Source organism: Nomascus leucogenys, chromosome 16, assembly GCF_006542625.1.
Source record: "Nomascus leucogenys isolate Asia chromosome 16, Asia_NLE_v1, whole genome shotgun sequence".
Classification (NCBI taxonomy): domain Eukaryota; kingdom Metazoa; phylum Chordata; class Mammalia; order Primates; family Hylobatidae; genus Nomascus; species Nomascus leucogenys.
Genome location: NC_044396.1, coordinates 74974087 through 74994049, shown reverse-complemented (window position 1 = coordinate 74994049; position 19963 = coordinate 74974087). Strand labels below are relative to the sequence as shown.

Genomic DNA, 19963 nt, shown 5'->3' with positions numbered 1-19963 from the left:
CTTTACACACAAGCAAACGCTGAGTGATTTTGTCACCACCAGGCCTGCCCTAAAAGAGCTCCTGAAGGAAGCACTAAACATGGAAAGGAACAACCGGTAACAGCCACTGCAAAAACATGCCAAATTGTAAAGACCATCGAGGCTAGGAAGAAACTGCATCAACTAACGAGCAAAATAACCAACTAACATCATAATGACAGGATCAGATTCACACATAACAATATTAACTTTAAATGTAAATGGGCTAAATGCTCCAATTAAAAGACGCAGACTGGCAAACTGGATAAGGAGTCAGGACCCATCAGTGTGCTGTATTCAGGAAACCCATCTCACGTGCAGAGACACACATAGGCCCAAAATAAAGGGATGGAGGAAGATCTATTAAGCAAATGGAAAACAAAAAAAGGCAGGGGTTGCAATCCTAGTCTCTGATAAAATAGACTTTAAACCAACAAAGATCAAAAGAGACAAAGAAGGCCATTACATAATGGTAAAGGGATCAATTCAACAAGAAGAGCTAACTATTCTAAATATATATGCACCCAACACAGGAGCACCCAGATTCATAAAGCAAGTCCTGAGTGACCTACAAAGGGATTTAAACTCCCACACAATAATAATGGGAGATTTTAACACCCCACTGTCAACATTAGACAGATCAACGAGACAGAAAGTTAACAAGGATATCCAGGAATTGAACTCAGCTCTGCACAAAGTGGACCTAATAGACATCTACAGAACTCTCCACCCCAAATCAACAGAATATACATTTTTTTCAGCACCACACCACACCTATTCCAAAATTGACCACATAGTTGGAAGTAAAGCTCTCCTCAGCAAATGTAAAAGAACAGAAATTATAACAAACTGTCTCTCAGGCCACAGTGCAATCAAACTAGAACCCAGGATCAAGAAACTCACTCAAAACTGCTCAACTACATGGAAACTGAACAACCTGCTCCTGAATGACTATTGGGTACATAATGAAATGAAGGCAGAAATAAAGATGTTCTTTGAAACCAACGAGAACAAAGACACAACATACCAGAATCTCTGGGACACGTTCAAAGCAGTGTGTAGAGGGAAATTTATAGCACTAAATGCCCACAAGAGAAAGCAGGAAAGATCCAAAATTGACACCCTAACATCACAATTAAAAGAACTAGAAAAGCAGGAGCAAACACATTCAAAAGCTAGCAGAAGGATAGAAATAACTAAAATAAGAGCAGAACTGAAGGAAATAGAGACACAAAAAGCCCTTCAAAAAATTAATGAATCCAGGAGCTGGTTTTTTGAAAAGATCAACAAAATTGATAGACTGCTAGCAAGACTAATAAAGAAGAAAAGACAGAAGAATCAAATAGATGCAATAAAAAATGAAAAAGGGGATATCACCACCGATCCCACAGAAATACAATCTACCATCAGAGAATATTACAAACACCTCTATGCAAATAAACTAGAAAATCTAGAAGAAATGGATAAATTCCTTGACAAATACACCCTCCCAAGACTAAACCAGGAAGAAGTTGAATCTCTGAATAGACCAATAACAGGCTCTGAAATTGTGGCAATAATCAATAGCTTATCAACCAAAAAGAGTCCAGGACCTGATGGATTCACAGCCGAATTCTACCAGAGGTACAAGGAGGAACTGGTACCATTCCTTCTGAAACTATTCCAATCGATAGAAAAAGAGGGAATCCTCCCTAACACATTTTATGAAGCCAGCATCGTCCTGATACCAAAGCCTGGCAGAGACGTAACCAAAAAAGAGAACTTCAGACCAATATCCTTGATGAACATTGATGCAAAAATCCTCAATAAAATACTGGCAAACCGAATCCAGCAGCACATCAAAAAGCTTATACACCATGATCAAGTGGGCTTCATCCCTGGGATGCAAGGCTGGTTCAACATACGCAAATCAATAAATGTAATCCAGCATATAAACAGAACCAAAGACAAAAACCACATGATTATCTGAATAGATGCAGAAAAGGCCTTTGACAAAATTCAACAACCCTTCATGCTAAAAACTCTCAATAAATTAGGTATTGATGGGACGTATCTCAAACTAATAAGAGCTATCTATGACAAACCCACAGCCAATATCATACTGAATGGGCAAAAACTGGAAGCATTCCCTTTGAAAACTGGCACAAGACAGGGATGTCCTCTCTCACCACTCCTATTCAACATAGTGCTGAAGTTCTGGCTAGGGCAATCAGGCAGGAGAAGGAAATAAAGGGTATTCAATTAGGAAAAGAGGAAGTCAAATTGTCCCTGTTTGCAGATGACATGATTGTATATCTAGAAAACTCCATTGTCTCAGCCCAAAATCTCCTTAAGCTAATTAGCAACTTCAGCAAAGTCTCAGGATACAAAATCAATGTACAAAAATCACAAGCATTCTTTTTTTTTCATACATTTTTCTTTCTTTTTTTTTTATTATTATACTTTAGGTTTTAGGGTACATGTGCACAATGTGCAGGTCTGTTACATATGTATCCATGTGCCATGGTGATTTCCTGCACCCATTAACTCATCATTTAGCATTAGGTATATCTCCTAATGCTGTCCCTCCCCCCTCCCATCACAAGCATTCTTGTACACCAATCACAGACAAACAGAGAGCCAAATCATGAGTGAACTCCCATTCACAATTGCTTCAAAGAGAATAAAATACCTAGGAATCCAACTTACAAGGGATGTGAAGGACCTCTTCAAGGAGAACTACAAACCACTGCTCAATGAAATAAAAGAGGATACAAACAAATGGAAGAACATTCCATGCTCATGGGTTGGAAGAATCAATATTGTGAAAATGGCCATACTGTCCAAGGTAATTTATAGATTCAATGCCATCCCCATCAAGCTACCAATGACTTTCTTCACAGAATTGGAAAAAACTACTTTAAAGTTCATATGGAACCAAAAAAGAGCTTGCATCGCCAAGTCAATCCTAAGCTAAAAGAACAAAGCTGGAGGCATCATGCTACCTGACTTCAAACTATACTACAAGGCTACAGTAACCAAAACAGCATGGTACTGGTACCACAACAGAGACATAGATCAATGGAACAGAACAGAGCCCTCAGAAATGATGCCACATATCTACAACTATCTGATCTTTGACAAACCTGACAAAAATAAGAAATGGGGAAAGGATTCCCTATTTAATAAATGGTGCTGGGAAAACTGGCTAGCCATATGTAGAAAGCTGAAACTGGATCCCTTCCTTACACCTTATACAAAAATTAATTCAAGATGGATTAAAGACTTAAATGTTAGACCTAAAACCATTAAAATCCTACAAGAAAACCTAGGCAATACCATTCAGGACATAGGCGTGGGCAAGGACTTCATGTCTAAAACACCAAAAGCAATGGCAACAAAAGCCAAAATTGACAAATGGGATCTAATTAAACTAAAGAGCTTCTGCACAGCAAAAGAAACTACCATCAGAGTGAACAGGCAACCTACAGAATGGGAGAACATTTTTGCAACCTACTCATCTGACAAAGGGCTAATATCCATAATCTACAATGAACTCAAACAAATTTACAAGAAAAAAACAAACAACCCCATCAAAAAGTGGGCGAAGGACATGAACAGACACTTCTCAAAAGAAGACATCTATGCAGCCAAAAAACACATGAAAAAATGCTCATCATCACTGGCCATCAGAGAAATGCAAATCAAAACCACAGTGAGATACCATCTCACACCAGTTAGAATGGCCATCATTCAAAAGTCAGGAAACAACAGGTGCTGGAGAGGATGTGGAGAAATAGGAATACTTTTACACTGTTGGTGGGACTGTAAACTAGTTCAACCATTGTGGAAGTCAGTGTGGTGATTCCTCAGGGATCTAGAACTAGAAATACCATTTGACCCAGCCATCCCATTCCTGGGTATATACCCAAAGGACTATAAATCATGCTGCTATAAAGACACATGCACACGTATGTTTATTGCGGCACTATTCACAATAGCAAAGACTTGGAACCGACCCAAATGTCCAACAACTATAGACTGGATTAAGAAAATGTGGCACATATACACCATGGAATACTATGCAGCCATAAAAAATGATGAGTTCATGTCCTTTGTAGGGACATGGATGAAACCGGAAAACATCATTCTCAGTAAACTATCGCAAGGACCAAAAACCAAACACCACATGTTCTCACTCATAGGTGGGAATTGAACAATGAGAACTCATGGACACAGGAAGGGGAACATCACACTCCGGGGACTGTTGTGGGGTGGGGGGAGGGACAGCATTAGGAGATATACCTAATGCTAAATGACGAGTTAATGGGTGCAGCACACCAACGTGGCACATGGATACATATGTAACAAACCTGCACATTGTGCACATGTACCCTAAAACCTAAAGTATAATAATAAAAAGATTAAAAAAAAAAAGAAAATAGTCCAAGGACCTTGTTATAGGCGGAATGGTGTCCCCCCAAAAGTATATATTGAAGTCCTAATTCTCAGTACTTCAGAATGTTACCCTATTAGAAATGCTTTTAGAGAGGTAATACAGTTAAATCGAGTGAGAATGAGGCCATCAGGGTGGACTCTAATCCAACATGACTAGTGTCCTTACAGAAGGGGGAAATTTGGACACAGAGACAGATGTGCATAGAGGGATGATGTGAAGACTCACACCCAGGGAGGAGGCCATGCGATGATTGAGGCAGATATTGGGCTGACGCACCCACAAGCTAAGGAATGCAAAAGACTGTCGGCAGACAGCAGAAGCTGGGAGATGGGCACAGAACAGACTCCCGCACAGCCCTCAGAAGGAAGCAACCATCACAGACTCCCTGATTTTTGTCTTCTGGACTGCGGAACTGTGAAACAATAAACTTCTATTGTTTTGAGCCATCCAGTTTGCAATACTTTGTGGTAGGTAGAGGAAATGGGGACAGGTCTCCATCATTACTTTTGTCTCCTCCCGAAATCTAGAGATCCTGGGAAAGGGATCCAAGGCTCAGGAATCTAGAGGACACAGCCAGTATTCCATGACAGGCTAGAAGTTTTTCAGATCTCTAGATTCTCAGAGCCACTGGCCTTTTCTTTGCCTCCCTCCTGGTAAGGCTGTTTGGCCACTTCTCTGGCTGAGAAGGGTTTTTTTTTTTTTGTACAGGGGCCAACAGCAAGGAGAGTGGACTTCTCAGCCACAGGCATCAGCTGATCATCGATGATGCCATTCACGCCTAATGTCTGGATGTTAAACGCACCCACATTCCCTAGATGCTCTTAGGAGTAAGATTCAATATTGGAGTTAAGAAACCAATTTATAAAAGAAAAGTCTGCAGATAAAACCAGATTCCAGGGGTGTCCTTAGGATCTGGACTACCTAAAGGTGATCCAGCCAAAGTCACCAAGTTGTAAACACTGCAGGGATCCTTAGAGGTGATGCTGTCAAGATCACTCATTTCACCCAGGAAAAAAAAAAGGAAGAGCCCAGGAGGAAAAATGATTTCTCTTAGGCCACGGCCTGCTCAGTGGCATGGGCAAAAGCAAGAATGACCATGACTCTCCCTCCAACAGTGAGAGCAGCTAGTTTCTCACACCAGGCCCCATGCTAAGTGGTAATATGGCTCATCTCATCTACCCCTTACAGTGACTGGCAGGTGATTGGTAGACCCACTTCATAGTGAAGAAATGGAGGCTTAGAGAGATTAAATGTTGTGCTTAACATTAGGTAACCAGTGAGTGGTGGAGCCCGATTCCACCTTGGCCAGTCCAACTTCAGAGCCTCCTGATTCTTAGTTGCTCCTCCCTGTACCTATTTTGGGTCCGGGTCATGCACAGCCTCTCCATGCACAGAGCTAGGTAGCAACTGAAGAGAGCATGATGGCTTCAAAGGTAGGGGGTTGGGGCACCCAGTGAGGATCACGAGTCTTATTGCTGATCCCAGGCAGAGCCACATGCACTCCCTGGGTTGGCACAGTAGCCCACGGCCAGCCTCTGCCGGTGCTTTCCAAGAAACAGGGTTTTCCCCAGCAAATGGGGACTTCCACCACCTTTGGGAGGGAAGCTGCCACTGATTGGATGTCCACCTGAACACTTCCAGATCCTAGGAGACAAGGCCCAAGGTGGGAAGATGGCTACCGATGTTCTTTCTCCCAACCCGGCTAAAGAACGTTGGGTCAGCAGAGGACTGCAGGATGGGGTGGAAAGAGCTGTGGAGTTGGAGAAAGCTGGGATCCAGGATCTGCCACTTCCTGGCTACGTGCTGAGTTTGGTTACTTAACCTCCCAGAGTCTCACTTCCATTGCACAGAGCCCATGGGCTGCTGGCAGGGTTACAGACAGGGTGCAAAGCAAGCAGGCTGACCCCGCCATCCGCTCCCTGCAGAGTCTGGCCCACGCAGGATACTCAACAGGCATTTGTCAATGAATGGAAAATGGAAAGTGAGCATAGTGCTGTCAAAGGAGTGGCTGTGACCCAAGGGTGGTGACAAAGTCCACATTTCAGGATTGCTGTTCTATAGAGCATTGCAGTGCTTTGGGCTATGTGGCTCTTGCTAACTCCCTTGGGCTTCTCTCAGAGTCCTATTACCTGGTCAGAGACAGTCACCCAGCAAAGGGCCAGTGCCTCATCCTAGAGTACCTCTCAGAGCCCTGGAGGATTCTGCAAGGCCATCGGGCAGGCATTTCCTTACGGCCCCTGGGACATTTCTACCACATGATGTCCAGCTTCTCGGTGAACACGTCCCAGGACGGGAACCCACTGCTTCCCACCCTCCCTTTCTGTCTTGGGGAAAACTTGGAACGTTAAGAAGTACTAATTCTTTAGCAAAATCTGCTTCTCTGTTACTTTCCTCATTGGAGAAACAAAAACATTAGAATTGTTTTCCCATGTGACAGCTTTCTGTTTCTCTTTAATTTTCCCAGGAGAACTTTCCCTAGGGCCCTAGGGACTTGGGAGTGAGTAATACTGCACTCCAGGAGAAAGGAAAACAAACACTGAGAGAGTGATTGATTATCTCTCCATAACATTTTTTTTGAGAGGTGTAGCAAGGTTTATTGCTCATTTGCCGAGTGCCTGTTATCTGCTAAACATTTTGTTCCATTGTTATCTGGCTTCTATTTTTGTTATGGACAAATCTGTCTGTTTAATTGCAGTTTCTCCGTAGGTAACGTCTTTTCTTTCTGATTGCATTTTTTCTCTCTTTGCCCTAGCTTTATTGAGGTATAACTCGTTTGCAGAAAACCGCACATAATGGATGTAATTTAGTGAGTTTGGGCATATGCATGCACTCATGTTACTGTCACTACAATCCAGTAACAAACATAAAGTTTGCTTGTGTCTATTTTTTGGGGGGGGCGGTGGGGAGGTAAGGATACAACATGAGATCTGCCCTCTGAACACATTTTGAAGTAAATATCTTCCTATTGACTACAGGCACTATGTTGTACAACATATCTCCAGAAGTTACTCATCTGTATAACTGCAACTTTACACCCATTGTATGAAAATTCCCCACATCCCCCTGCCCCATCCCCTAGTCAACATCACTCCACTGTCTATTTCTGTACTGTTCCATAATATTTCTTTTTTTTTTTTTTTGAGACAGAGTCTTGCTCTATCACCCAGGCTGGAGTGCAGTGGCATGATCTTGGCTCACTGCAACCCCCACCTCCTGGGCTCAAGCAATTCTCATGCCTCAGCCTCCCGAATGGCTGGAACTACAGGCATGTGCCACCACACCCGGCTCTAATTTTTGTATTTTTAGTAGAGGTAGGATTTCACCATGTTGGCCAGGCTGGTCTCAAACTCCTGGCCTCAAGTGATCCACCTGGCTCAGCCTCCCAAAGCGTTGGGATTACAGGCATGAGCCACTGTGTCTGGCCTGCTTCATAATATTTCTTTTTTTTTTTTTTTTTTGAGATGGAGTCTCACTCTCGCCACCCAGGCTGGAGTGCACTGGTGTGATCTTGGCTCACTGCAACCTCCGCCTCCCAGGTTCAAGTGATTCTCCTGCCTCAGCCTCCCAAGTAGCTGGAATTGCAGGTGCTCACCACCACATCTGGCTAATTTTTGTATTTTTAGTAGAGTCGAGGTTTCACCATGTTGGCCAGGCTGGGCTTGAACTTATGACCTCAGGTGATCCACCCGCGTTGGCCTCCCAAAGTGCTGCAATTACAGGTGTGAGCCACCGTGCCCAGCCTGCTTCATAATATTTGAGTTCAAACTTTCATTTCTTTTATTGAGGGTAGGGGGCACAGTCTGATTTTAAACTAAATTGAAAAAGGGAAAATGTGTTGGCCTGGAGGAAGATTAAGCAACTTCCCAGTGGATGACAAAAACTCTGTGCCATCCCAAATTGTCCATACACCAGGCTTGAGTCAGTTTTGGCCACATCCCGCCAAAGCTCTCCTTCCCTGCAGTGGTTTGAAGGGCCTCTAGGGCTGGGGAACTTGCTGAGACCCACAGGCCAGGTATATATTCCCCAAGCTGCTTGCAGGGAGGCTCAAAGGCAGTAGGAATGCCTTTCCTGCTCCTGGCCTATCAGTGCATATTGACCAGGAAAATTTAATAGAATCAGAGCAAATGGAATTGTATTTTAAACTCACTGGGCAGATTCCCCAAAGTGCTTACATGTGTGGGGGTGGGGGTGGGTTTGAATTCCAGCTCCACCACTTTTTACCTCAAAGACTTGCATGAGCTACCTTTCTGCACTGCCTTTTCATCAGCCCTAAATACAGAAACTAACGTGAAGCCCTGCCCAAGGAGAGTCTGAGCTCAGACTCGCCTAACCCTGCCCCCACCTGATGGTTTGTCTCTACCTGCCCTGGTAGCTGAAGACAAAAGACATAATCTTTTGGAAGCTCTGTGGCCCTGCCCATCACCTAAGAAACCCGAGTACTCATCCTGGCCAATGTAGGGCAGAATTATATCCCCTTCTACTACTGCGGCTGGCGCTCTCCTGAAAGCACCACCTCCTGGCTGGAGGCCAACCAACTCAAGCCATTACAGCGACTCATAACAGAACAACCTTGCTTCAAAGGAGCAAACAACAGCTGATGCCACTGCCTGCAACATCCTGGCTAACCAGAGGTCCTGAGTCTATCCACGTGGCAATTTTACTGCTGGTGTAACCAGCATTTGAGAAAACCAGTGCACTAAACAAAACTACAACCAAGGACTCCCAGAGTCCACTTCACTCCCATGCCACCTCCACTGGAGCAGGTGCTGGTATCCAAGACTGGGAGACCTGAAGATGGATCACATCACAGGACTCTTTACAGACATTCCCCAGCAGCAGCCTGGAGCCCAGTAGCCCCACTGTGTGGCTAGACCCAGAAGGGTAATAATAACCACTGCAGTCTGGCTCTCAGGAAGCCCCATCCCTAGAGAAAGGGGGAGAGCACCACATCAAGGGATCACCCCATGGGACAAAAGAACCTGAAAAGCAGCCCTTGAGTTCCAGATGTTTCCACTGAAACAGTCTACCCAAATGAGAAGGAACCAGAAAAGTAATTCTGGTAATATGATAAAACAAGGTTCTAAAACACTCCCATAAGATCACACTAACTCTCTAGCAATGGACTCAAACCAAGATGAAATCTGAATTGCCAGAAAAAGAATTCAGAAGGTTCATTATTAAGCTACTCAAGGAGGCACCAGGAAAAGGTGAAAACCAATCTAAAGACATTGAAACAACAAAAAGGATATGGATGAAAAGTCTCTAGAGAAATAGATATCATAAAGAAAAGAGAGTCACAACTTCTGGAAATGAAAGACACATTTAGAGAAATGCAAAATACACTGGAAAGTTTTAACAACAGAATCAAACAAGTAGAAGAAATAGCTTTGAGCTTGAAGACAAGGCTTTTGAATTAACCCAACCTGACAAAGACAAAAACTAATTAAAAAAAATGAACAAAGCCTCCAAGAAATTTGGGATTATGTGAAATGACCAAACATAAGAATAATGGTGTTTTTGAGGAAGAAGAGAAATCTTAAAGTCTAGAAAATTTATTTGAGGGAATAATCAAGGAAAACTTCCCTGGTCTTGCTAGAGATCTAGATATCCAAATACAAAAAGCTCAAAGAACACCCAGGAAATTGATTGCAAAAAGATCATCACCTAGGCATATGGTCATCAGGTTATCTACAGTCAAGATGAAGGAAAGAATCTTAAGACCTGTGAGGCAAAAGCATCAGGTAACCTATAAAGGAAAACCTATCAGATTCACAGCAGATTTCTCAGCAGAAACCCTGCAAGCCAGAAGTGATTGGGATCCCATCTTTAGCCTCCTTAAACAAAATAATTACCAGTCAAGAATTTTGTATCCAGTGAAACTAAGTTTCATAAATGAAGGAGATATAAAGTCTTTTTCAGACAAACAAATGCTGAGAGAATTCACCACTAACAAACTAGTGCTACAAGAAATGCTAAAAGGAGTCCTAAACCTTAAAACAAAACCCCAAAATACACTAAAATAGAACCTTCTTAAAGCATAAATCTCATACGACCTATGAAACAGTAACAGTGAAAAAAAAAACAAGGTATTCATGCAACAACTAGAATGTGAATAGAACAGTACCTCACATCTCAATGCTGACATTGAATGTAAATGGCCTAAAGGCTCCGTTTAAAATATACTGAATGGCAGAATGGATAAAAATCTACCAACCACGTATCTGCTGTCTTCAAGAGACTCACCTAACATGTAAGGACTCACATAAACTTAAGGTAAAGGAGTGGAAAAAGATATTCCATGCAAATGGAAACCAAAAGTGAGCAGGACTAGCTATTCTTATAGCAGACAAAGTAGACTTTAAAGCAAAAACAGTTAAAAAAGACAAAGAGGGACATTATATAATGATAAAAGAATTAGTTCAATACAAAAATATTACAATCCTAAATGCATGTGCACATAGTACTAGAGCTCCCAAATTTATAAAACAATTACTACTAGACCTAAGAAATGAGATCAACAGCAACTCAATAATAGTGGGGACTTCAACACCACACTGACAGCACTAGACAGGTCATCAAGACAGAAAGCCAACAAAGAAACAACAGATGCAAGCTACACCCTAGAACAAATGGGCTTAACAGATATTTTCCTAATGTTCTACTCAACAACTGCAGAATATACATTATTTTCATCAGCACATGGAACATTCTCCAAGATAGACCATATGATAGGCCACAAAACAAGTCTTAATAAATTTAAGAAAATTGAAATTATATCAAGTACTCTCTTGGACCACAGTGGAATAAAATTGGAAATTAACTCCAAAAGAAACATTCAAAATTATGCAAATATGTGGAAGTTAAATGATACGCTCTTGAATGATCCTTGAAATCAAGATGGAAATTAAAAAATTACTTGAACTGAACAATAATAGTGATGCAACTGATCAAAACCTCTGGGATACAGCAAAAGCAGTGCCAACAGGAAAGTTCATAGCATCAAGTGTCTACATCAAAAAGTCTGAAAGAGCACAAATAAACAGTCTAAACTCACACCTCAAGAAACTAGAGAAACAAGAACAAACCAAACCCAAACCCAGCAGAAGAAAAGAAATAACAAAGATTAGAGCAGAACCAAATGAAATTAAAAGAAAAAAACAACTCAAAAGATAAATGAAACAAAAAGCTGGTTCTTTGAAAATATAAAAAATTGATAGACCACTTGTGAGATTAACCAAAAAAAAAAAAAAAAAGAAGAGAGAAGATCCAAATAAACTCAATTAAAAACAAAATAGGAGATATTACAACCAATACCATAGAAATACAAAAGATATTCAAGGCTACTATGAACACCTTTATGAGCACAAACTAGAAAACCTAGAGGAAATAAATAATCCTGGAAATATACAACCTTCCTAGATTAAACCCGGAAGAAACAGAAACTCTTGACAGACAAATAACAAGTAGCAAGACTAAAAGAGTAATAAAAAAATTGCCAACAAAAAAAAGTCCAGGACCAGGTGGATTCACAGCTGAATTCTATCAGACATTCAAAAAAAGAATTGATACCAATCTTACTGAAACTATTGCAAAAGATAAAGCGGGAATTCTCCCTAAATCCTTCTATGAAGCCAGTATTATCTAATACCAAAATCAGGAAAGAATGTAACAAAAGAAAAATAAAATTACAGACCACTATCCCTGATGAACATAGATGCAAAAATCCTTAACAAAATAGTAGCTAACTGAATTCAAAAGCATACCAAAGAGATAATCCACCACGATCAAGGGGGTTTTATACCAGGGATGCAGGGCTGGTTTAACATACACAAGTCAAATGTGATACACCACATAAACAAAAGTGAAAACAAAAATCATATGACTATCTCAATAGATGCAGAAAAAGCATTTGACAAAATCCAGCATCCCTGTATGATTAAAACCTTAGCAAAATTGGCATAGAAGGGACATACCTTGAGGTAATAAAAGCCATCTATGATAAACCCACAGCCAACATTATACTTAATGGGGAGAAGTTGAAAGTAGTTCCCCTGAAAACTGCAACAAGACAAAGATGCCCACTTTCACCACTTTTATTCAACACAATACCGGAAGTCCTAGCCAGAGCAATCAGACAAGAGAAAGAAATAAAGGGCATACAAACTGAGGAAGTCAGACTGTTGCTGTTTGCTGACTATGTTGATTATATACCTAGAAAACCCTAAAGACTCATCCAAAAAGCTCCTAGATCTGATAAATGAATTCAGTGTTTCAGAATACAAAATCAATGTACACAAATCAGTGGCACTACTATATACCAATAGCAACCAAGCTGAGAATCAAATCAAGAACTCAACTATTTTTATAACAGGTGCAAAAAAACAAACAAACAAAAAACCAACTTAGGAATATACCTAACAAAAGAAGTGAAAGATCTCTACAAGGAAAACTATAAAACACAGCTGAAATAAACCATAGATGACACAAACAAATGGAAACACATCCCATGCTCATGGATGGGTAGAATTAATATTGTGAAAATGACCATACTACCAAAAGCAATCTATAAATTCAATGCAATTCCCATCAAAATACCATCATCATTCTTCATAGAACTAGAAAAAACAATCTTAAAATTCACATGAAACCAAAAAAGAGCCCGCATAGCCAAAAGCAAGACTAAGCAAAAAGAACAAATCTGGGGGCATCACATTATCTTACTTCAAACTATATTACAAGGCTATAGTTACCAAAATAGCATAGTACTGGTATAAAAACAGGCACATAGACCAATGGAACAGGATAGAGAAACTAGATATAAAGCCAGATACTTACAGCCAATTGATCTTTGACAAAGCAAACAAAAACATAAAGTGGGGAAAGGACACTCTATTCAACAAACAGTGCTGGGATAATTGGCAAGCCTCATGTAGAAGAATGAAACTGGGCCCTCATCTCTCACCTTATACAAAAATCAACTCAAGATGAATAAAAGACTTAAATCTAAGATGCGAAGTCATAAAAATTCTCCAAGATAACGTCGAAAAAACTCTTCTAGACATTGGCCTAGGCAAAGAGTTCATGACCAAGAACCAAAAAGCAAATGCAGCAAAAACAAAGATAAATAGATGGGACTTAATTAAACTAAAAAGCTTCTGCACAGAAAAAGAAATAATCAGCAGAGTAAACAGACAACCCACAGAGTGGGAGAAAACATTCACAAACTACGCATCTGACAAAGGACTAATATCGAGAATCTACAAGGAACTCAAACAAATCACCAAGAAAAAACATCCCACATAAAGTGGGCTAAAGACATGAATAGACAATTCTCAAAAGAAGATATATGAATGGTCAAAAAATATGAAAAAAATGCTCACCATCACTAACTATCAGGGAAATGCAAATCAAAACCATAATGCAATACTACCTAACTCCTGCAAGAATGGCCATAATTAAATAACCAAAAAATAATAGATGTTGACATGGACGTGATAAAAAGGGAACACTTTTACAATGCTAGTGGAAGTGTAAACTAGTAAAACCACTATGGAAAACAGTATGGAGACTCCTTAAAGAACTAAAAGTAGAACTACCATTTGATCCAGCAATCCCACTACTGGGTACCTACCCAGAGACCAAGAAGTCATTATATGAAGAAGACACTTGCACATGCATGCTTATAGCAGCAAAATTCACAATTGCAAAAATATGGAACCAGCCTAGATGCCCATCAACCAATAAATGGATAAAGAAAATGTGGTATATATATACCATGGAATACTACTCAGCCATAAAAAGGAATGAAATAATGGCATTCACAGCAACCTGGATGGAGCTGGAGACCATTATTCTAAGTGAAGTCACTCAGGAATGGAAAACCAAACATCATATGTTCTCACTCACAAGTGGGAGCTAAGCTATGAGGAAGCAAAGGCATAAGAATGACATAATAGACTCTGGGGACTTCAGGGGAAGGACGAGAGCGGGGTGAGGGATAAAAGAGTACGCATTGGGTGCAGTGTACACTGCCCAGGTGATAGGTGCACCAAAAGCTCAGAAATCACACCTAAAGAACTTATCCATGTAACCTAACACCACACGTTCCCCCAAAACTATTAAAATAGTTTGGAGTGTGACTGTAAGAATGAGATGAGTCAGCACATGCACAGTGCCTGAGCAGGCCTGGAACAGTGAGTGCTCAGCAGTGCTACTCTGTGTCACCGCCCCAGACCCCCCCAGCCCAACCCCTCCTGAGATGCAATTAACACCCACTGGCATGAACATGTGGGGCCCCAACAGAAAAGGTCAACTTGGAAAGGCAAGAAGCAGGGGGCCAAGTTCTTCTCCATATAGAGAGCAGTAAGCAAGTTCAGATGCAGTATCTATTGGTACTAATGCTAGAACCCTGTTCTAGGGGTGATATTGTTAGGCTTTGTGTCCCCACCCAAATCTCATCTTAAATGGTAATCCCCATAATCCCCACGTGTCAAGGGAGAGACCAGGTGGAGGTAATTGAATCATTGGGGTGGTTTCCCCCAAGCTGTTCTCCTGATAGTGAGTGAGTTCTCCTGAGATCTGATGGTTTTATAAGGGGCTCTTCCCTCTTCCCTCAGCACTTCTCCTTCCTGCCACCTTGTGAAGAAGGTGCCTTGCTTCCCCTTCGCCTTCTGCCATGATCATAAGTTTCCTGAGGCCTCCCCAGCCATGCTGAACTGTGAGTCAATTAAACCTCTTTCCTTTATAAATTACCTAGTCTTGGGCAGTTCTTTATAGCAGTATGAAAACAGCCTAATACAAGGGGCTTTCATTTATATTATCTCACTTAATCCTGACAAATACAGACAACTGTTTGTAAGCATTATGAACAGAATTATATCCCCCCTAAATTCATATGTTGAAGCCGTAATCTCTAAGGTGACTGTATTTGGACATAGTGCCTTTAAGGAGGTAATTAAAGGTGGGGTAATTAAGTCCTAATCTCTTAGGACTGGTGTCCTTACAAGAAAAAGAAGAGACACCAGCCATGTGAACACACAGAGCAAAGACTATGTGAGGACACAGTGAGAAGGTGGGTGTTGGCAAGCTATGAAGAGAGGCCTCACCAGAAACCAACCCTGCTGGTGTCCTGAGCTTGAACATCTAGCCTCCAGAACTGTGAGAAAATAAATTTCTGTTGTTTAAGTGACCCAGTCTGTGGCATTCTGTTCTGGCAGCCTTAGCTGACTAATACAGTAAGTATTAAGGTTATAGAAAGAATAAAGTAAAATGTATAGGCATGTGGGTGCTCTAGAATTTTCCACCATCCAGCCTCCATTTTCCACTAGGGCAGATGGGTCTGAATGCCCAGGACATTTGCAAGTTGGTTTTCCTTTTGCTCCTTCCTTGAGTAGCTCAGAGGACATCAAACTTTCTCTAGGGTTATACACAATGAACCACGTCTTCCCCTTTACTGGTGAGACAGAGGAGTTTCAAGGGAAATTTTGATTATATGTGAGTCCACCTAACACTCTGGCTTTTAACCTCTGCACTTCTGTGAAGTGTGAACCCAGGCAAGTCATGCCCACCATGGCCACCTTTCAGTTCCCCTTGAGTATGTTGTTTCTTCTGTCTGGAATGTTCTTCCCCTCCTCTCTGCCCAGCATGCTCCTGCATGTTGGTCTAACCCTTTGGTTTTCAGTCCATCCATTATTTCTTCTCATTATTTACTTATTTATTATTTTTTTTGAGATGCAGTCTTGCTCTGTGGCCCAAGCTGGAGTGCTGCTGTGCGATTTCGGCTCACTGTAACCTCCATCTCCTGGGTTCAAGTGATTCTCCTGCCTCAGCCCCACAAGTGGCAGGGACTATAGGCATGCACCACTATAACCAGCTAATTTTTGTATTTGTAGTAGAGACAGGGTTTCACCATGTTGGCCAGGTTTGTCCGAATTCCTGACCTCAGGTGATCTGCCTGACTCGGCCTCCCAAAGTGCTGGGATTACAGGCATGAGCCACTGTGCCTGGCCCCGTTACCTCTTTAGGAAGTGTCCCCTAAACCTTAAACCGCTATTTAAATCCTCAAATTCCCATATTCTATACTCTTAACGGCATCAAAGAACATGTCAGTGTAGCAACTTCCGTTTTTGTTTGATTAAAGATTGGTTAAAACTTCATTTCCCATTAGACCAAGGGCTCCATGAGGGCAGGGACATGCTGGGCACACTGCCTTCCAGAGCCCCGCACACTGCAGACATTCCACAAATACTTGATGGATGAATGAACCAAGTCACTTATTAGGAATGTCTCTGGGCTGGTGACTTCATCTCCTTGGGGCCTACATGCTTCCTCTGAAAATGAGGGGGCTGGATTTCATGGTGGCTAAGCCTCCACAAGTCGCCCAAAGCACAGTAAGAATTCCTAGAGTGAGAAGCTCCAGAATTAAGTAAATGGAAGTGGTATCAGTTAACTCCCTGTTAGGCATGAGGGAAGCCACACTAATGGGCAGTCCCTGAGAAGCATCACCAGTAAATATCTGGTGACAGATTCTCCAACAGGCATTTCCCTTGAGTTTCTCACACACGGGAAGCAAACTGTATCCAATCCCTCTCCTCTTGCTGCTGTCAACCATTGGAGCTAATGAGTGATGGGAAAAAATGAGGGCAAGCAAAAGGATTGAAATACCAGATCCCAACTGTCTTTTAAAATTCTCTGGTTCGTTCAATAAACCGTTATTCAGCATCTGCTCTGAATCTAAACTAGGGATTCAGAGATTAATGGGATATGGTCCCTGCCGGTAAGGGTCTGGTACAGGAGAAAGGGAAACAGATGACAACAATATTTTCATTCATTCACTCATTAATTAATTAATTAATTTGTTCATTCATTCATTCATTCAAATATCTGCATTTGGACAGCTAATCTGAACAGAGTGTGAGGGCATACCTCTTCTGGATCTTAAATTGTAACCAGAATGCAACGCTTAGCAGCCTTAAAAATTTTAACCAAGCCAAATCATGGAAAACACCTTTCTGACATTTCACAATTTTTTCCTCTTCTCCAAAGTCATCCCTAATCATCAGGAGTTGGAAACTGTTGACAGAAATCAGGAGGCAGCGAAGGTGGTGGCTGGAGCTTTGGAGTCAATTTTAGACACTGGCTGAGTGAACTCTGGCAGGTTCCTCAGCCTCAGAATTCTTTGTTTAAAATAAATGGGAAGGCGGCTTGCACATGTAGGTTGGTGGGAAGGTTCTGAATCAGACAACATGTTGGAAAAGCCACTTCTCCCTCTCCTAGCTCCTCCGGTTTCTGTGTGCACTGCTCTCATGAAACAGGTGGTTCTATGTCCATTTCTCACCTTTATTAACTGAGATTAGGTAGGGGCTGTGTCTTGGTCATTCTGGCAAATCCATACAGACTAGCACAGTGCCTGGCACAAAGAGGGCTCTCTAAAGTTCTTGTTGAATGAATACATTGTGGATTAGTTTCCACTCCCACACAAAATCAAGAAATGACCACACTCTGTTTGTTCTGGCCTATGCTGGTGGTGCCACTGTTGGAGAGGGCAGGGCCATAGTGGCTGGGGTCAGGCACTGGCCTGACAGTTGAGAGGTGCCCTCCAAGGTCTTCCAGCTGTTGGCTGAGGAACACAGGGCAAGTCACTCATTTTCTCTGGCCCTCAGTTTTGCCCTCTGTAAAATGGGGACAAGGCTGTACCTACCTCACAGGGTGGGCATGAAGTTGAAATGACTTAGTAGACGTGCTTAGAAGGCAGCTGAGCACACAATGGGTGTCAATCAATGGGAACCCTCACTAGCAATAGTAACGGCATATTCCATTTGACCAAACATCAAGGCTGATGTCTGACAATGTCTTGCTCAAGTACGTTGACTCATTTTTCCGAAAACAAAATCTAATTTTCAGCCTTTTCCTAGGACAGGTCCCTCAATGGAATGGCTCAAACATTGTTCAGACACAGGGACTGAATCAAGACAACACAATTCAAAGGCTGGGAAGTATTCCTTATCTTTGTGTCTAACCTCAGGGCCGAGGTGAGCCTGGACTGAGTCAAATGCTGTCCTAAGCCTTGCAGAGCTTAGAGAGATTTGGTTGCAGGAGATGCTTAACGCCTACAGAGGAAATCTAGTCCTAGAGCCAGCTCTCAGCTGCTTGCTCAAGTTCCTCCCCCTTCACCCTCTTGTGCATCACATAACACCTTTTATAAAGTCGAAACCATGAATTATTTCAGGATTATTATGTGTCATAACTGAACTGAACTGCAGGTTCCTAAATAAATAAGTATTTAAATAGGGACATCACTGAATATTTATGAATTCAAGAGACTCACGTGTTTGGTTCATGAAAACTGTGAAGCAATTTGGAGAGATTTTTTTTTCCCTTTAAATTGAAAGATTCCTTTAAGGAGTGCCTCTGTCCAGGATGTGGGAGAACCTTCAATGCCACCCCTAGTGCAGATGGCAGCCCCTTTCTCAATACAATGGAACTCCAATGGTGGGGCGCGGTGGCTCATGTCTGTCATCCCAGCACTTTGGGAGGCTGAGGCGGATGCATCACCTGAGGTCAGGAGTTTGAGACCAGCATGGCCAACACGGTGAAACCCCATCTCTACTAAAAAAAATACAAAAATTAGCCAGGTATGGTGGCGCGTGCCTGTAGTTAAAGCTACTTGGAAGGCTGAGGCAGGAGAATCGCTTGAACCTGGGAGGCGGAGGTTGGGGTGAGTCGAGATGGCACCACTGCACTCCAGCCTGGGCCATAGAGGAAGTCTCCATCTCAAAACAAAACAAAACAATGGACCTCCAAAGTATCAGGGAGCCATCAGGGATATCTGATGTTGCCACATGAGGAACAGATCTTAGCATCCTGTTTAGGGATGTTTTCTAGCTCACAGTTGGGGCATTTACCATAATTAAACATAAAGTGGGGTTCCTGCATGGTTTTTTTTCTTTTTTGCGAACACAGCTAGTCCCTGTCCTGAGAAGGGGGGTATCAACTAGAAATGGGGAATTTCTGTCAGAAATAATGGGGTAAAGATGGCAGGAGGAAGAGTGAGGACTCTGGAGACAAGCTCATGTGTTGGCTCATGTGTTGGTAAGTTCTTTGGTTTCTGAGTCTGTTTCTGGGTTTATAAAGATATAGAGAAGCTACCTCCCTAGGAGAATTAAGTAAGGCCATGTATGGTCAGAGCACCTACCTCGACCTCTGCTATTCAGGTGACCTTCGTTCATCATTCCATCTTTCCTCCCTAAAGGTTTTCTGCAAGGTTTTAACATTCCCTCCCTCATTACTGTCTTCTTTGGGCCACTGGGGCATCAGGCAGGGTAACATCCCACCCCCATGTGCATTTTCAACTGGAGGTGGTGGTATAGTTTGGGAGAGAAGAGATGGGGACGGGGGCCTCAGGGGCCTCTGGAGAACTGCCGCCCCTAGACAACCTCCCACTCAGCCATGGGGCCCTGGAAGTGCCATCTGAGCTTACCTTGGGATACAGAGACACTGAGCATCTTT

At 42.1% G+C, this 19963-nt stretch overlaps 1 protein-coding gene across 5 annotated transcripts in view; it reads right to left on the bottom strand.

Moving 5' to 3' along the window:
• The window catches only part of ZHX2 (zinc fingers and homeoboxes 2), a 281264-nt gene that overhangs the window by 82899 nt on the left and 178402 nt on the right, over positions 1-19963 (bottom strand). The gene's annotated exons all lie outside the window — the stretch shown is intronic.